Raw genomic sequence first — 11,654 nt, 5'->3', positions numbered from 1 at the left:
ATAAATCGGCCAAATCGGTTAGCAAGCGGTCTTAACGACTCGCGAATCAAAACACTACAGCAGTTCCTCGCACAAAACTTATGGGAGACAGGTAAGCTGTTCTTTTGAATATTAATTATGCGCTAAAGTGATATTTGACTTGACATAATCGTAAATGAGCGTTTCTTCACGCTTTGTGTGTGTAACGTTACGCAAACCATGAGCGTGTCACTCGGCTCAGATCATCGATCGCTCCTCGGCTGGCTTTGGGTCTGTGAGGTGTCTGGGAACCCTTTCCTTCCTGAGGGCTGTAGTGTTTGTGTTAGACCAGCCGAAAGCCCTTCTTCTGGGTGTGGGAACCGACTCCTCCCTGGACTCCACATTTCCTCTAGTCAAGGACTGAGCGGCCGAGGCCCAGATCGATCCGAGCCGGTAACGCACATGTAAGAACATAAACATTTAGCATACATAAGTTTAATATGGTTTAATTAAGAAATACATAACCATATGTTCACAAATAATATTTCAAATAGACAGAAGACTTTGCAGGTAAGCCCTGAGTAGACATCTGTGTTTGATTGAGTCTAGAAGTCTGAATGTATTAGTTTATGTTTCACTCAATAAAAAGATAATATGACTAGAAATTATTTAACCTAGTTGTCATCCAGTAAGAGAGCTATAAATTAATGTGGAGATGTTGATATCTCTACTGAATCTCTAGACAGATTAGGGTCTGGAGACTTCACCAAAAAAAAAAAAAAAAAAAAAAAAAGATAGAAATGGCTCTCCATTTAATATAAAAACAATTGAGATATTTTTATATGAATAGTTTATATGATGTATAATAAATAAGCAGTTTTCTAAAGGCGTCATCTGTGTATTTTAGTTTCCCCTTGGTGGTCACAAACTTTGCCCCGGATTTGACCTCTCTTTAAAAGCTCACCGAAAAACCCTTTTCAAGCTTATCCCTTGGCGGAGGGGGCAGGAATGTTCACACTTCATAGATAATAATGCCGTCCAATAACGCCCTGCGATCTCATAAACTCAGACTCCTGCTGACTGTGGCCGACAGTAACATGTTCACATCTTTAAAGGGGACCTGCTCTTTTTACAAGATGTAATATGTCTCTGGTGTCCCCAGAATGTGTCTGTGAAATTTCAGCTCAAAAAATTGGTTGCTCAACAACAAAACTGGAGAATCTCACGCAGCCAAAATGAGGATCGTCAGTAACGGTGTTCAGCCATACATTGTTCAAACCGAAGTCGAACACTGATGGAGAGACTCAGGAAGAAGTTACAACTTTTAGAATGAAACTGGACGTTTCTGAATAGTTAGTGAATAAATTATTGTAGTTGCTGTGGAGTTGATTCAACTCATCGACTAGCATGTGTCGTCATGTTAATCTTTTGTGCAAAACCAGCGTTGAATTGACCCTCGTTTGTGAAGCAGTCCATTGTAAAATGACGGCATGACAACAACACTCTACTACAACAACTCTTCTTCTTCTCTAAAGCAGCTCAACATGACCTCACCTCCTTTGTTGTGTGTTCTCAGGGGCGGGGTTTATGTAAATTTTGGGGTTTGTGATGTCACTAACCCGGGAAGAAGCTCGTTGTAGTCCCTCCTTACCAGCAGTTTGTTGTAAAAAGTGATTTCTGTAAAAGAAAATATCTCTCTTTGCATTGAACTTTGAGCGTCGTAACTTTGCAGAATTGTTTATGCTCAAACAGCAACATTACACACTAACTAAAGTTAAAAAAGTGAAATCATAATCAACCACCCCTTTAAATTTGACATTACTATTATAAATAAAACACTTAGCATAAAAAAGTCTCTGAAACCCCAAACAGAGAAGTCATGAGGTTTAAAAGAGATTATCATGAAAATGTTTAAGCACACCAACTCAAAGAAAACGATCTGTTCATTTTGATCAAAATAATAAAACTGAAAAAGACAAAAATGTCTGTAAGGTTGCACAAGGGTTAAATAATAGACATTTTTACAGTAGCATTAAAGTGCATAAATATGAGCTTTACATTTCAGCATTTAAAGTTGCGATGAAATGGACATTTCAACAGTTCTTTTCTTCTGCAGTGATGGCGTATTTTTGCAGGCCGACCCATAAGTTTGCACCACTCCGATTCCCTCGACAAAATCCCTATAGGATTTTTCCATTGGCGTTTGGATTATTGCCAAAAATAAGCTCTGAGACCAACAATTGTTTATGATTATTACACGTTTTGTTCATCATAATGATCTTCGCAAATAAACACAACTTCTGCCAATTGAATTTAGGCTTCAAAATTCATAGAAGTAAAAAGTTAAACATAGACTACAAATGAAGTACACCATGGTTGCATGTCTTCAATGTCAACAAAACGTCCAAGAATTCTTTGTCTTTATTTAAAACACATATTCCCTCAAAGTTTGAGTTATAATAGTTTGCAAGATTGTGATTATAAACACAACGAGGCTGTGAAAGCGGACTACTACTAAGAAAACGATCTGTTCGTTTTGTGTTCCTCTGTCATCCTGTGACTAAACACACCACAGACCCGCAACCATCATGTCACGGCACTTTAATGCATCTCTGGAGGTTGACGGATGAACTGTGAGCTTTTCTCACAGCAGGCCGAGGTGAGATAAAAGGAAACTTTGCACTGTGAAGACCGTACCTCTCATGACATCACTGTTAAATGCTTCCCGACCTCCGCAGCTGCTGTGTGAGACACACCCTCGTGCTTCCTGCACTAACCGTCTCAACAATTCACATCGTTTACCCTGGGAAAAACGCCTCGGTGCCAGCCGCCACTTTCCATCCAGTGCCGACAAAAACCCCCTTGTTATTTTGTAGTCACAAAAGCCTAATAAAATGACCTTTGATTTAGTTTTAATAGTGTGTCCCAACCCAGAGCAGAACGTACACTGATGCAACCTCACGAAGAGTGGATGTCTAATTCAGAAATACTGCTAGTAACTCAAGTAGTCCATACAACTGTGTGCTATATTCCAAGTCCACTGAAGTAAAGTGATAGCTTTGTGTGAGGTGCAGAGTGAAATTTAAGGTCGTTTTTTTGCTGGAAATTTTGCAGTCACAAGGTGGCATACATTGGGAAGAACATAAACTTTTGGTGTGCACATATGTTTATGATATCTAATGATAAAAACCAGCCAGAAAAAGTCTAAACAAAAGCTTTTTGCAACAGATGTATGACAGTGTGCCACTGTTCATGTAATTGATGTTTCTTAACACATGTGCGTCATTAAAAAAAAAAAAAAAAAAAAATACACATAGGTTCATAGAGGACAAAAATGTCCATGTACAAAAACTGTCATAAAAATGTGTAGCTTGGGAGCACAGACTTAAGTTTGGTCTCATTTTAAAGAAGACTATTGTTAAAGGCAGATTATTGTTGAAGTAAAAAAAAGGTTAAAAAATGAAATTAGAAAAATGTTAAAAAAGGTTTAAGTTTATGACAATTATTTATGAACATTATTTTATATAAAATATATATTTTATGAAATATGTTGAACTCTAAAACTGCTAGAAAATCAAAGCCATGAATCTAAATAAGTTGTATTGCAAATTTGAGGTTGATATATCAAAAAATGAGCTTTCAGTAAAATTTTGTTTGGACACAGTGCCAAATTTTCCCTATTAGATGTGATTGCATTTGTGATTTTGCAGTACAGTAGAGTTTTTCTCTTTCAAATATTACACACACATACACACACACACACTTTGAACTTAAAAGTTTAAGGCAACAAACTTCAGCAGATTTTAGTATAGAAAACTCAAAAATCTCCTACGAAATCAAGTTGAGAAAACAAAAATCTGCTGATGTTTGTTGCTTTAAACTTTTAAGTTTTCTCAACTTTTGATTTTTTACAGTTCATCCACATTACCCACCAATTATAGCTGCAAAATTTTTCCAATTGGCTCTGTATATGAAGAAACAGAAAACATGAATAAATCGAGTATTTGCTTCATAGGTCAAACATGAGAAAATGGCACCATCTGGTAAGAAAATAGTAAACATTTTAATTTTGAAGCCTTGCCAACAGAATGAAAGCCTATTAACAAAGACTGCATCATTTTATAGTTAATTGGCCCTAGGATTAAAAATTGCAGTTTTAATGGGTTTCAATGGGAACATTTTTAACTATTTTGTGTACCTAGTGTAAAATAGATGTATTAAAGGAAATGAGGGTGAAATATTAAAATTCCAATAAAAATACACACCAAAATTTATGCAGTTGGCATTAACACAGGCAAAATGATCAAAACAACAAAACTGAAAAAGACAAAAATGTCTGTAAGGTTGCACAAGGGTTAAATAATAGACATTTTTACAGTAGCATTAAAGTGCATAAATATGAGCTTTACATTTCAGCATTTAAAGTTGCGATGAAATGGACATTTCAACAGTTCTTTTCTTCTGCAGTGATGGCGTATTTTTGCAGGCCGACCCATAAGTTTGCACCACTCCGATTCCCTCGACAAAATCCCTATAGGATTTTTCCATTGGCTTTTGGATTATTGCCAAAAATAAGCTCTGAGACCAACAATTGTTTTTGATTATTACACGTTTTGTTCATCATAATGATCTTCACAAATAAACACAACTTCTGCCAATTGAATTTAGGCTTCAAAATTCATAGAAGTAAAAAGTTAAACATAGACTACAAATGAAGTACACCATGGTTGCATGTCTTCAATGTCAACAAAACATCCAAGAATTCTTTGTCTTTATTTAAAACACATTTATAAGTTATAATAGTTTGCAAGAGTGTGATTATAAACACAACGAGGCTGGGAAAGCGGACTACTGAGTAGATGAGTTTACTTAAGACGTTTAATGTCTCAGACAACCTTTGTAGTCACATCTCGTTAACAACAGTAAAAACTCTTAAACAATCACAAGGGGTATTACTGATGTATTTTAAGTTGTAGAATAAAACATGAAAATCTTGAGCTTGTGTTCACCACAGACCTTATTTCAGGTGTTTAACCAAAACCCCATTCAAAAATCTAATTGACTTAAGGACGATGGAAATGGAAATGCTAAAATTCAACTTATTTCTGGGTTTTGGCCTCCAATTTTTTTTTCCTTAACTGCTTTAAAATGGCTTCTTTGGTCACTTTTAGACAGAAAATGACGAATATCACTAAATTTGCGTCTCTACGATAATTGATTGATATACCAAGGGAGGCTAGTCTCCTCTGTGATGTATTTTTTTCTTAACAATCTGCTGAAAGTGAAATACTCAATGGCTCTTTTTTTTCCAATGGAGGCAAAAGTCTCCAGCTTTGGATTTGCCTCTGCTGTCCTTCCCAATCCTTCAGACTCGCCTTAGCACAATTTTCTGAATGAATGTAATTACTAAATATTACATCAGCAGATTCAACACTTCAGTCGACTTCAGTCATATTTTATGTTGAAATACACATTCTGAGTCATGGAACGGAATGAATAACAGGGAATTTTATTAACATTAAATCTTCCTTCTCCCATTTTCACCTCAAAAGTTAGGTGAAAATTCTGACGAGCCGCTACTGCATGAATAAATTGTTCACAATAAGATCAATAACATGCATTTAGAAGATATATTTCATGCCGACTTTAAACCATGTGGATGCTGATACTATTTACTTCCATTTTGATTTTTCTTAGTTAAAAAGTTTTTTTTTAATAGTAATCAACATTTTGCAACAATTGCTGTTGACTTAAATTGAACCTAGATTTTCCCTCAAGTGCCATAACATTTCTTGCCTAGAACTACCTTTTCTTCAGACATTGGTGCTTATGGTAGAAAGTGCTTATGTGAACCACAAACATTCACATTGCAGCAGTGTAAGTGCTTTGTAACTATGACAAGCTTGGATTGTTCTTTGTTTTCCCATTTAAAATTTATATGAGCGGATTAGGTGTGTGTGTGTATGCGTGTGTGTGTGTGTGTGTGTGTGTGTGTGTGTGTGTGTGTGTGTGTGTGTGTCCTGAGGCTCATTGATACCAGTGCTGATGTCATAGTGTTTTCCTGAATCCCAGCTCTGAGATCATTGTCTAAAAAGGTTGTTCAAAGGTCAACCAATCTCACACGTCAAGAAACAACACAACCCAATTGACAGCGACGCTGGGCCACTTCCTTTGAGATTTCATCAAACTGTTTTCACAAAGCTTTCTTCTACTACATTAAACTACCATTCTAAAATGTTAATATTTGATCTTTTTGTTTGTGTAAAAATCTTTTGTGACATTATAAATGTCTTTACTGTCACTTTTAATCAATTTAATGCATCATTGCTGATTAAAAGTATTCATTTATTTCAAACTTATGAACGGTAGTTTAGCTAGGCCTATACTATGTTCACTTTCACTCAAACAATCACGAGCGAATGAATTACAGAGTATAATGTATTGTCATACAGATTTCAATCAAACTTTGCTCTGCGGTTTCCTGTGTGAGAGGCTTGACGTCTTTCCTTCTTTGTGGAATTGTGGGATATGCCTGTCTGAGGCAGATGGATGCAGCTCTGCATAATATCTGCAAGAGCTCTTGATGAGGAAAGTTGAACAAAGGCTGACCGGCCTGAGCACCGCACTCCTGGGTTCAATTAGGAAGTGTGTGTGAGGAGTAGGGTGGGAGTATTGCAGAAACAGTGCGAGCGGGGTAAAGAGTACACGCCAATCGATCAGCGCGAGCCAGAGTTTTCCGTCACAGAGGACAACAGTCTGTGGTTATCATCACTCACGCACTGCTCCAATCAGACGATTGTTTTGCCTTGCGGGAATAGTGCTCAATGCAGAGGCAGAATTGATGGAAATCATTCAAAAACAAAAAGCCATTGTTTCATAAGATCCTTACCACCTTCCAGCCCAGCACACAATGACTCTATAATGCTTATCCGTCTCCATAAACTCACACACAGGGAAATTTACTGAGAATGAAATGTGCACGCTTTATATGTGATGATTCACTAAAGGAATTATGCAGTAAATGTGTAATCCTGAAAGTTGCTATAATAAGACTACAATAGTTGTCCGATTTGTCAAAGTACCATAGTTGCGGTTCTTGTTTAGCAACTTACATTTCAAACAACAAAGTCAAAATTCATGTTTGAGGTATGTGTGCAATTTGTTTTGTAGAATGAAATTTGAGTTATGTTGAGTGAAGCAATTTACCTATAAATTGAAAACTGTTGCTCTAAAAGAAATTAAATCTTTAATTTTTAAAGAAATCAATACTTTTATTCAGCAAGGATGCATTAAATTGATCAAAAATGGCAATAAAGAGCAAACAAAATAGCCCTTGCGATCGAGCCCGAGGAGGCACACACCTTCAGGCCACCTGGAGCAAACCGTTCCATTGGTCTGCCAGACCCGGATCGGGTCTGTGTTCAAGCATTTAAAACCTATGTCCGCAAAATGTAATGTATGTAAGGACAGCCTCTGCTCCCGCCGCCGCTCTCCAGTGTGGCACACAAATTTGAATGTGCCCGAGACCAAGGCATCCTTCCAGGGCTTACAGGCCTTCCAGAGTAGGTCAGAGAGGCTGGATGTTTGGCCCAAGCCCGCACTTGATACTTTTTTTCTGACAAGAAATTCCTCCAGTGTGTCTGACCTGGGACGGTGAGCCCTCCCTGGGATGCTCAAGCACGTGTGAGGGGGTTGAAGTCTGACTCGAGCCCCCACTTCGTTTTTCAGCCAGCCATCAATTCCAGCAGTCAAGCCCGCTGAGATGCACTGCTCTGGGCTGCCAGCAGCAAACTATCCCCCCTGGTTTGCTGTCCTGGAGGTCTGTTTTTCAAATGGTTCAAAACCTACAGTAAGTACAGTCCATCACACAGCCTCCTGAGAATCAGACTTCCGAATGGCGGGCAAAATTGAATCATGCCCGGGACGGCGCATCCTCGCTGGGATGCCCGAGTGGGTCAGAGGGAGGGCGTCATTCCCATGAATTTCCAGGCAGTTTGCGGGAAACCTCAAGTCTTGTGGTGTACAGCCGTTCCCAGTTGGTGGACAGATTTGTCTGGTTCATTCTGATAACAAACAAGACTCCGGCATGATAAATAGTTACACATCTCGTGTGGTTGGCGTCCAACTTCTTAGAGGGACAAGTGTCGTTCAGCCACATGAGGTGGAGCAATAACAGGTCTTTGATTGCCTTAGATGTCCAGATCTGCACTCGTGCCACAATAGGTAGATAACCATACATCTATCCTGTGCCAAGAGGTGTGGGTAACCCACTGAACCTCACTTGTGATCGGGACTGTGGATTGCCCATCAATGAGGAATTCCCAGTAAGCGTGGGTCATAAGCTCACTTTAAGTCCCTGCCCTTTGTATACACCACTTGTCTCTACTACCGATTGGATGGTTTAGTGAGGTTTAGCACTGGTTTTTACGAACAAAACACATCTATTATGAGCCTAATTTACATAGAGCAACATTTGAGGAAAACAATTTGCCTTTGGGATTTTGCTTTTGCAATTCTGAACTGTGCTTCCAAAGAAATGTTTCTTGATGAAAGTTGAGAAATCACTGCGTGTTCACTGGGGATTATGGCATTATGAAATTCACTGAGCGGGTGTGCCAATTTTTTGTATTTTACCTTTTCGTTGTGCAAATTTAAATTAAGTAATTGTTTTTCTGTTTAGTGCAAACATGCCTCCTTTCTATGTTCTTCTCAGTTACATTTCATTTAAGTATCAGTGTTGTTCAGCTCGGATCATTTAAGAAATGTTTGGCTTCATATTTAGATCTTTGTTTTCTTGGCAAATGAGAGCAGTTTGAGACTGTTTTGAGATATGTTTTGACAAGATGCATGTGAGATTGGGGTCATTTTCCCAGGAGAAACATCTGAGAAGCAGGATGCATTTAGTCTGATGCCAATACAATTGAGATATTGAAGAGATCTTTTGGTCATTTCTTTCCCTTGGGTTTCAGTCGATTTCTCAACTTTCAACCAGAGACAAGAAGGTCTGCCAGCTCTTTCTTTTGAAATGAAGATCAGTGTTGCAACAGCAACACCGTAATTGCATTTCAGAGAGTTCAGAATGCTGCAAAGTCAAAAGGCCTTGAGTTTATTTTGAAGGCTATAATGAAAACCTCACATTCTCTTATTCCTTCCTTCCTGTTCTTTGACTTTTATTCACAACCAAAGAAAGGAAGAGAACTAGGGAGTCACCCTGTCAATGTGAATAAAGTGAAATGGGTGACAGTAACTTTAGGATTTACTGAGATGAATCGCTCAGATCAGTGAGATCAGATGCGTTTTATTCTGTCTTCATCCTGAATGCATGCCGGTTCAAAGTCATGTCACTGCCAGGAACTGTCTGGCACGGGAAGTACAGTGATCCCACGCTGAGATCTTCCATCCCTGCAGCCATGACAGAGTTTTCTGAGCGTTAATTGGCCGTCCTGTCTCTCTACAAGACACTTAAGCAGATCTATAGCTTTCTAAAACGCCTCCCGTTTCAGTCTCAGATCAGGGTGTTTTTCTTGGTTGCAGTGTGTTGAATTGAAGCTCAGAACAGCAGGAGCGATGCTTAGCTCTGTTAGAAACACAATACTGCAGGATGACAGATAACTTTATAGTTTCTTGCCAACTTGTATGGGTGAAGCAAAAGAATTCCCGCAAAGAACAGCTTCTCATTCTCGCGTTTAAAGAGCAGAGCCGCCGTAGGAGGTTCAGCACCGTGTATTTAATTTGTGAATAGAAGCACTCCTTCTAAAGGTCTTTCCCATTGCATTAACACAGAAACCATTTACTCCTGTTCACTCTGCTCTTGTTTAGATGATGTCAAAGGTCAGACAAGAGCCCAAAGCAGAGACGTATAAAAGCTGATGGAGCTCAGAGGAGGAAAACAGTGGATTCTTTGCACTATTGCTCCGATGTTTTATTGCTTATTGCTTATATTTCATTTCTCATTCATCAACAGTTTTGTCTCAGACATTGCTCTTAAAATTAATTAAATTACAATTGTTGGCATAGTAATGAGCATTTAACCCTGAGATAATGCAGTCGATTATTTTGTTCCAAAGTAAATTGCTGTTGTTTATTGTTGGCTGGCAGGGCCGGATGAGCTTGTTCGATCTTCTGATTTCTCACAGTGAGGTAAAGAAACAGCTAGAGGAAGTGATGTTGTGCAGAAAGAGCTGAGGCACAAATGCTGAGCCACCCCTCACTGTGAGACCTCAGCAGTGTCTCTGTCTCTGTCCCCGGGCCATAGCAGTGATTTTTCAACAGACAGAGATCTTGGCTTGTGTTCAGGAACCCCCTGGTGCTCCCATGAGATGCTTGAGTCAGTTTAATCAAATGAAACACAAAGACAGAGAGATGCTAGAGTTAAACCACATGTTTCCCTCAGCCTTTTGTTTATTAAATGCCTTGAGGGTTTGGCTACACAACATGAGGAATACAACTTAAATGAAACTTCACAAATGTAATATTCTTTAATTCATAAATAATCAGCTTGAATAGTTCAGTCGGACAAGGTTGTCAGTTCTGAGCATTTTCTTGTAATTTTGTTCTTTTGGGGTAGTTAAGTGGTTGTTAGAGTGTTCTAGGTGGTTGTTAAGCAGTTGCTAGGGTGTTCTAGCTATTTGTTAAATGGTTGTTAGGGTGTTTGTAGTGGTTAGGTGGTTGCTAGGGTGTTCTGGTTGGTTGTTAAATGGTTAAGTGGTTGCTAGGATGTTCTGGGGGTTAAATGGTTGCTAGAGTGTTCTGGGTAGTTGATAAGCAGTTGCAATAGTGTTCTGGCTCATTGTTAAGTGGCTGCTAGGATGTTAGGGTGGTTAAGTGGTTGCTAGAGTGTGCTGGGTGGTTGTTAAGTGGTTGCTAGGGTGTTCCAACTGGTTGTTAAATGGTTGCTAGGGTGTTTGTAGTGGTTAAGTGGTTGCTAGAATGTTCTGGGTGGTTGTTAAGTGGTTGCTAGGGTATTCTGGCTGGTTGTTAAATGGTTGATAGGGTGTTCAGGGTTGTTAAGTGGCTGCTAGGATGTTCTGGGGGTTAAGTGGTTGCTAGTGTGTTAGGGTGGTTAAGTGGTTGCTAGGATGTTCTAGGTGGTGGTTAAGTGGTTGCTAGGGTGTTTGTAGCAGTTAAGTGGTTGCTAGGTTTGCTCTGGGTGGTTAAGTGGTTGCTAGAGTATTCTGGGTGGTTGTTAAGTGGTTGCTAGGGTGTTCCAGCTGGTTAATAAATGGTTGATAGTGTGTTCTAGGTGGTGGTTAAGTGGTTGCTAGGTTTGCTCTTGGTGGTTAAGTGGTTGCTAGGGTGTTCCAGCTGGTTGTTAAATGGTTGATAGGGTGTTTTAGGTGGTGGTTAAGTGGTTGCTAGGTTTGCTCTTGGTGGTTAAGTGGTTGCTAGGGTGTTCCAGCTGGTTGTTAAATGGTTGATAGGGTGTTCTAGGTGGTGGTTAAGTGGTTGCTAGGGTGTTCTGGGAGGTGGATAAGTGGTTGCTAGGGTATTTACATATGTAATAATGTTAAGTTAAACATATTAGAGCAAATTTTATTTGAACTAAACCAATTCAATTGTGTTGACCCAAATAGACTGATTTATCTGAAATGAAATAAAATTGTGTGAAAACATTTTTCAATTAAATTAAGGGTAGTGAGTTCATTTTTGAGTGTTAGATTGAAAATTTGAATAAATATTATAATAGTATAAAATAA

The sequence above is a fragment of the Megalobrama amblycephala genome, linkage group LG1 (genome assembly GCF_018812025.1).
Source record: "Megalobrama amblycephala isolate DHTTF-2021 linkage group LG1, ASM1881202v1, whole genome shotgun sequence".
Taxonomy (NCBI): Eukaryota; Metazoa; Chordata; class Actinopteri; order Cypriniformes; family Xenocyprididae; genus Megalobrama; species Megalobrama amblycephala.
The sequence above is the reverse complement of the archived record's forward strand: the minus strand, read 5'-3'. Positions refer to the sequence as shown.